Genomic DNA, 8,482 nt, shown 5'->3' on the forward strand with positions numbered 1-8,482 from the left:
GTGTGTAGTTTTCTAAATAATACACACAACTTTCTGAAGATGCCTCATAGTAGGAAGTTGGTGTTCACATGTCTACTCCTTCTGCTAAGGTTGTTTTCTTTTGTCTAGGGCTGTGGTTCTAAATTGGTGTGTGTGTGTGTGTGTGTGTGTGTGTGTGTGTGTGTAGGAGGGAGAGAAAGAGAGAGAGAGAGAGAGAGAGCACACTGCCTTTCCAGGGAGCTATTAAAAATGTTTGTAGGAAGAAAGACGGCCTCTTTGCAGATCAAAGATATTAAACCCTAAACATCTTACAGTGCAGAGCCCATGGGGCCCCTGGACTTTCCTGCCAGTTAACAAACATTGAGTTTTTACGGAACAAATTGAAATTCACATATGAGGGCATTTCCCAAAGTGCATAGGAAATGGAATTAAAAGATATTTGTTTTAGTGCAAGAAGATTTTGAAGTCCATGCATAGTTTTTTCATAGTGCACATTTCCCTCTGGGCTTTTTAAAGACCCTACATGTGTAAAAACACCTAGGGTTTACCTTTTTAAAAAAGATCTATGTATTTATTTTAAAGGTAGAGTCACAGGGAAAGGAGGGGAGAGACAGAGAAAGAAGAGATCTTCCATCTGCTTGTTCATTCCCCAAATGGCTGCAACAGCCGGGACTGGGCCAGGCCGAAGCCAGGAGCCAAGGACTCCATCTGGGTCTCCCATGTGGGTGCAAGGGCCCAAGCAGTTGGGTCATCATCCCTGCTTTCCCAGGCACATTTACAAGAAGCTGGATCAGAAGCGGAGCAGCCAGGACTTGAACTGGAGCTCCATCATGGGATGCCAGCATCGTAAGTGGTGGCTTAACTTGCTGCACCACAATGCCGGCCAATGAGGATTCACCTTTTCAAAAAAAAAAAAATCTACAGACTGAAAACTGATTGGTGAGGGATTTCCACACATCTCCATGGAGACTGTTGTGCTGTGCAGCCGGGTCTCAATACTATCTACTAATCCTCCACAGTGGCTGAGCCAAGCTCACACATGGCTCAAAATCAATGGGCGCGGGGGGCAGGGAGGGCCGGGCCACTGGTGGCAGACAGCACACTCGATGACAATATGCTGACACAAGCGTTGGTGCGGTTTATGCCGAAGGCCACAGCCAGTGCGGGATACAATGAACTGCTGGTTGTGTCGAGTGAGAGATTGGCTGATGAATCCTTGTTACTGGGAATGGAAACTGGAGTGTTGGGAAGGCACTGCCATACGCTGGGGTGCAGGGCAGTGTGTGTCGGCAACCGAAGCGCGGCCCCACAATAACTGAGCCCTCACAGGCGGTCGGGACAGAGAGAGTTATGGACCCGGAGGAACGCGTGTGACCAAGGCTGCTCAAGGAGGCCATACTTTGTGGGATTCCGACTGTCGAGTGGCATGTTGGGGTTGCTTCAGCGGTCCCAGGACTTCGAGATTACATCTTTAACACATCAATAATTCAGCCTCCGGTTAGCCAGGCTCACTGGGGCATGACTAATCAGCGGATGAAAGTGTCTTTGTGGAGATGAACTTTCGTGAAAAGAAAAGGGATAGTTATTCGGGGAGTTCGAAATCTTCCATAAATCAAGAGAGAGCACTGACACAGCAGGTTCATAAGGTAAGAATGAAGCCATTGTGGAGGGAATGAAGGAACAGCTACTTTTTATAGAAAGCACAGCTCAGGGCTGCATTGGAGGAGGGCTCCATGGGAACGGGACTGTTAAACTTGCTCAGGTGTGAAGGAATGACACTGGGTGAAGGTCAGCCTCCTTAAGGAACACCAGAAGTCCCTGTGTCCTTATGAACCCTCTCCCACTGGCTGCCCACTGGCCGGGGACAGCGAGTAGCTTGTTGAGTCTTCGAGGGGGTGGTCTCCACTTATCCCAAAGGCAGCTTTCATAGTACATTGTGAACCCATCTCGTTAGCAAAGGGCACTGTGATTCAAACCTATCCAAGAAACCACAGAAATGACTCCATGTGGCCCACAGATGACATAAGAAAGATGATTCTCTCTCCCCCTGAGATCTGGGCCTTAGACTCTTAAAGAATGAGCCAGCAATGGATCGCACTTAGCAGTGGAATCAAGTTTAGCCCCCCAGTATTGGCCCCTGCTGGTGTGAGGCTCTCAGAAGGTCATGTTCCTGCTCAAACTGTGTAACCTGAATCTCTTAGGAGGAAACCACCAAAGAAGCCCAAAGGGAGGCAAATTTCACTGAGCTGCAGGTCTCTTCTCTCCTCCCTCTCTCTCTCTCTCTATTTTTAAATATTGATATCATGAAAGGCAGAAAATTTGAGAGACTGTTCCAATTAAAGGAGATTCAAGAGATATTCCAATTAAATGCGATGAGCTAAGCAGGACTGAATGTACGACAGAAAGTCTTGCTTATAAACACCATTAGGACAATTAAACAAATGTGTCTTTGTCTGAAGCACACAAAACTCTGACTTGAACAATCGGGAAAAGTATTATCTTACAAAAGGCTAGGCGGACCTGGATTCAAGGGATTCTGCTTCAACTTCTTACCAGCGTCAAACATCAGCATGCGAGTTTCTTTCTGCTGCCTCCACACCTGCTGAAGTGGCTCTGTCTTCCCGCTGTTGATACAGTTATTCCAGGTGTATATCCAGGTAAGACGATGTGCACAGGACGAAGGATGTTGTCCGGAAACTCTCTTAGAAGAGAGTGATAACTTTACAGAAGTCCTCTGGCAGGCTTCCTTTTCTGTCTCATTAGACAGAAACAGTTCATGGGTAGGCCTTGACTATCATTGGCAATGAGAATGGAATAACCCACTTGGTTTAGGCAAAGTGGCTTAGGCTAATCACCTGTGGTCAAACAGATTTTTGGCAGTCAACTGCAATATATCTTTTATCTGTGATGGAGAGTCTATTTTGGAAAATAAATTTTCTTCCAGATGCCACAGCAAGGTTCATACACACATTTGAGGCTCACATATGTTTACCCCCTAACTCAACATTGATCTCTTCCACCTTCACCATGGAATATTTCCTTCATTGATGACTCTCAGAAATAGTCCAAAATAAAACACCCACACAGGCCAAGGGGGGGGGGGTGTCTCTAGAGGTTGCTCATATTAAATATGCATTCATTCATTCACACACAAGTAAATACTCAATGAAGATTTATTGAGGACCAGCTATGGTCTCGGCACTAAAGAAAAACTGCAATCTTTGCTCTTCAAGAACTCACGCTCTGGTGATGAAACAAACACCTTAGCAATGACAATAAATGCTGTGATGAAGGTACACCTAAAGACTGAGTGATATCACAAAGGAAAATTGCAGCTGATTCAGACACTTGGAATTCTTGTTAAATCCATCATGCTATAAAATACGGGAAGGACGGAATGTGTGTGTGCATGTACCTGTGTATTGCTCTTTAGCTAAGATTTTTTCTAAAAATACTCATTTATGCATTATTTGGATTTCACAGAAGATTTTTTTTCAAACAAAAAGTAAATTTTGGTTTCAGCAAGGACACTTTCTTCTTTAAAAGTCTTACAACTCAGGGCCAGCACTGTGGCGCAGTGGGTTAAAGCCACGGCCTGCAGCACCAGCATCCCATATGGGTGCCACTTCGAGTCCTAGCTGCTCCACTTCTGATACAGCTCCCTGCTAATGTGCCTGAGAAAGCAGCAGAAGATGGCCAAGTTCTTGGGCCCCTGCCATCCATATGGGAGACCTGGAGGAGGCTCCCAGATCCTGGCTTTGGCCTGGCCAGGCCAGGGCCATTGCAGCCAGTTGGGGAGTGAACCAGTGGATGAAAGGTTTCTCTCTGTGTCGCTCCTTCTCTCTCTCTGTAACTCTGCCTCTCAAATAAATAAATAAATATTTTTAAAATAGTCTTAGAACTCAGAAACTCGTGATTTCCTATGCATATATATTTGTTCCATCCAAAACCACTGGCCAGTGTTAATAGTTAAGAGGGAGACTCGTAAAAAAATAAAAAATAAATAAAAAAATAAAAAAAAGAGGGAGACTCGTCAAGCTCAATTATTAGAAGCTAACCCGTAAGACTTACTATGTGCCAGACACTAAGTCTTTATAATTTTCATTCATTTATTCTGTATAATAGCCCTGAGATAGTAAGAAAAGAGGGGAACAGGGCACTAAATAACTCGACGTCAGAGAACCAGTAGCTGATTTAGAAGCAATTCAGAATAAGCTGGGCTTGCTTCTGAGTCTGTGTTCACATGAGCAAGCTGAGGTGCCCTCACAGTGCATTCAGCAGTGGAAACTGGCCGCAAGACAGAATAGGTTGCATCACGTACTCTGTTGCTCATTTAATTAACTCCTAAAAGATCTTATGTCAGGCAGTCATGAAGGAAAGGTTACAGTTTAATTATCAAAGACAACTTTTTTCCTTTAAGTTTGAACATACACTTACTATATAACCCAGAAATGTCACTATTGTCTACTCAAGAAAAATTTGTCCATAAGGATTACAAGATGGGCCCGATAGATGGAAACAATAGCCTAAAACCAGAAGCAACCTAAATGTTCATCACTAAGTGAATGGATAAACAACGGGAGCTGTATTCATATAAAGGAATAATACCACCAAAAACAAATGAGCTACTGATACATGCAACAAGACAGATGAGCCTCAGAACCACTCTCCTAGATGAAAGTAGCCAGATACAAAAGACCACATAAAACATTTCTATGAAATTTCTAGAAAAAGCAAATCTATGGAGATCAGAATCTACATGAGAGCACAGACTGACTAAGCCATGAGAGACCTTGTAGGGCTGATGGAGGGCTCCCTAACTTGGCTGTGGTGATATTTGTTCAACTGCATAGAGCTACATGCATCAGACCGCATACTTCAATGGGTGGATTTTATTCCAAGCAAATTACAGAATCAAATTGTAAAAACATCAAAGAAACTAATGAGACATACCAACCAATTATGGCCTTTAATCAAGTCTTTAATCTAAAACCAAAAACTATAAAAGAAAATTTGAGAATACTTATAAAACTATGAATACAGTCTATATATTAATACTGTGGAATTGTCATTTAAAAATATTTTTAATTGTTTATTTTCATTTTATTTGGAAGGCAGAGAAACAAAGAAGGAGGCAAACAGAGATCTTTCACCTGCTACTTCGCTCCCCAAATACTCAAAATATTCAGGGTTGGGCCAGGCTGAAATAAGGAGTTCAGAAATCAATCTGGCTCTCCCACGACAGTGGCAGAGACACATCATCTGCTGCCTCCCACAGTGAGCAACAGCAGGAAACTGGATCACAAGTGGAGGAGCCAGAACTCAAATCAGGCACTGCAATATGGAATGTGGGCATCCCAAGTGGCAACTTAGCCACTGTGCTAAAAGTCCACTCTTGGTCACTTTTATAGAGTAAATAGTATCAAGTTCATGTAACAGACATTCGGTCTTAAGAGGTGGTTGCTGAAATATTTAGGATGAAGTCCTATGATCTATACTTACTTTCAGGGGCTGGCACTGTGGCTCAGCAAGTAAAGCCACCACCTGCAGTGCCGGCATCCCATGTGGGCACCGGTTCATGTACCAGCTGCTCCACTTCCGATCCAGCTCTCTGCTATGGCCTGGGAAAGCAGTAGAAGATGGCCCAAGTCCTTGGGTCCCTGTACCACATGGGAGACCCAGAGGAAGCTTCTGCTCCTGGTTTCAGATCAGCACAGCTCTGGCCATTGCTACCATCTGGAGAATGAACTAGCAGGTGGAAGACCTCTCTCTCTCTCTCTCTCTCTCTCTCTCTCTCTCTGCCTCTGCCTCTCTGTAACTCTGCCTTTCAAATAAATAAATAAATCTTTAAAAAAAGAAAAAAATTAAACTTACTTTCAAATAATTAAAAAAAAGTCAAATACATGTAGCAAAATGTTGACATGAATATAGATAAGTAAATAGACATTCATTGTATTAGTATTTAAGTTTTCTTTTAATTCAATTTTTTAAAAAATAAAATTTGGGAAAACAGCAAGAAATCAATGCCTAGTCACAATTCTACAATGAAATTGTAGAATACCAAAGACAAATGGGAGATCTTAGAAGCAGCCATTGGAGAAAGATTATCCACAAGGAATGATATTTAAAATAACAAAAAATAAGGGCAAATGTGGGGATCAAAATGCAGTAGACCAATTTCTTTAAATATTTTAGAGACAATAACTTCTATTTCAGTACCCAACAAAACTTTCCTTCAAGAATGAGGGTAAAATTAGAGTATTTTCCAAGACAGTCTACTGTACAGGACATTTAATAAGAAATATCTCAATCTAAAGTATTACCCTTCAGCAAGAAGGAAAGTTAACCCACAAGGAGTTTGAGATAAAAGAAATGCTGAGAAAATATAGTGAAAAACATATGTGTTAAAATAATAGTTGTTTTTTGTTTTGTTTTGTTTTGTTTTTTTTGACAGGCAGAGTGGACAGTGAGAGAGAGAGAGAGACAGAGAGAAAGGTCTTCCTTTGCCGTTGGTTCACCCTCCAATGGCCGCCACAGCCGGCGCGCTGCGGCCGGCGCACCGCGCTGATCCGATGGCAGGAGCCAGGAGCCAGGTGCTTTTCCTGGTCTCCCATGGGGTGCAGGGTCCAAGTACTTGGGCCATCCTCCACTGCCTTCCCTGGCCACAGCAGAGAGCTGGCCTGGAAGAGGGGCAACCGGGACAGAATCCGGCACCCCGACTGGGACTAGAACCCAGTGTGCTGGCGCCGCAAGGCGGAGGCTGAGCCTAGTGAGCCGCGGCGCCGGCCTGTGTTAAAATAATAGTAAAAACACATCAGCAGCCAAGCGGGCACTGGGCAGGCTAAGGCAGGTTGTGAAGCCCTGCGGGCCTGGCCGTGGGCAGCCACTGGTGGTCCCGGTCGCTGACTGGGCACAGTGGACTGAGGCCACTCTGTGTGGCATGGGTAGCAGGGGCCTTCCTTCAAGCGGTGACCATGGTGATGCGGAGGAATCTCTCGTCCCAAACCGACCAGAGGGCAAAGTGCTGGAAACAGTCAGAGTGTTTGAGGTGCAAAAGCAGAGTGGAAAATGAGACCGGACAGCTTTTCCTTTACAGTGTTTTGGCTACCGAGGCCTTGTCCTATTTCCCTGGCAGGCCCGGCTATATGACAGGGATGTGGCTTCTACACCTCCAGAGAAACATAGAGCCCTCCCAGCCCTGGCTCTAAGGAGGTGAAAGGCAAAACTCACACTTACTACCAGGATGCCCGTGACTTCTACGTAGATCTCAGAGATCTCAGAAGCTGTGACCTCCCTGGCTAACCATGATGACAGCTGGGCCCTGTATGCCATCCCAGGCCTGGACTATGTCAGCCATGAGGACAGCCTGCCCTACACTTCCAGTGATTAGGTTTACATCCAGCGGGAGCGCTTTGAAAGTTTTCTTCTATACGACCAGACTAAGCACCTCCTTCTGTGGCTCGGGAGACACTACGGGCCTAGCAAGAGAAGAATCAGCCCTGGCTGGAGCTTTCCAGTGTCCACCCGGAAACAACTGAGGACATCCGTGTCGCTGTCATCCCCGTCTACACGGGCGTGAGGGAAGCCCAGAATTCCCATGTCTACTGGTGGGTGCTACCGCATCCGCTTGGAGAACCTTGACAGTGACCTTGGCAGTGACGTCGCGCAGCTCCGGGTGTGGCACTGGAGGGTATTTAGCCTCTCTGGCACCTTGGGAACAGTGCGAGGCCAAGGCAGGGAACCAGTGTTATCCAGGGAGGAGCCTGCATCCCAGAACAGCAGCCACGACTCCCTGCAAACGTCTAGTGGGCACACGTGGGGCACATTCCACTTTGAGAGTCCTGATGGCTGCCACTTTGATGTCCGGAGCCCACCCTTCTCCCTGGAAAGCAATGAAGATGAGAAGACGCCACCCTCAGGCCTTCACTGGTAGGCCAGCCGAGGCCCTGAGAGCCCGGCTTGGTTCCGAAGAGGAATAGCCCTCACCCCACAGTGGCTGCAGAACTCCTCTCTCTCCCCATCACGGGCCACACTGAGTCTCTTCATCTTTTGCACCTTTTGATTGTGGAGTTCTTTCGGGGGATCCAGTCGTTTTCTTCGGAAGACCCATGTAGGACTCCTCCAAGGCGCTGGCCTCCTATTTATAAACCCTGCCTGAGCTGTGTCCCAGTAAACTTTTCCACCAAGGAACTGTGTTCAGCTGCCACAGGCCTGGAGGAGTTTCCTGGCCTGTCACACAAGTTGTCTGGAATGTGAGGTTTGGTCAATAAACCAGTGCACGCTTGAAAAAAAAAATGGTAAAAATAGTCGCAATACATCTAACTTGTTTGGTTACAGACAGGATGGGGTCAGACTTGGCCTAGAGGTTACGACATCCATGTTCCACTTCAGAGTACCTGGGTTCAACGCCCACCTCCAGTTCCTGACCCCAGCTTCCTGCCAATGCAGACCCTGGGAGGCAGCAATGATGATCAAATAGTTGGATTCCTGCCACCTACATGGG

At 45.8% G+C, this 8,482-nt stretch overlaps 1 pseudogene; it reads left to right on the forward strand.

Annotated features, from left to right (window-relative positions):
• Positions 1-1,018: 1,018 nt before the first annotated feature.
• Positions 1,019-7,912, forward strand: LOC100342364 (polymerase delta-interacting protein 2 pseudogene; annotated as a pseudogene).
• Positions 7,913-8,482: the final 570 nt, after the last annotated feature.

The sequence above is a fragment of the Oryctolagus cuniculus genome, chromosome 6 (assembly GCF_964237555.1).
Source record: "Oryctolagus cuniculus chromosome 6, mOryCun1.1, whole genome shotgun sequence".
NCBI classification, from domain to species: Eukaryota; Metazoa; Chordata; class Mammalia; order Lagomorpha; family Leporidae; genus Oryctolagus; species Oryctolagus cuniculus.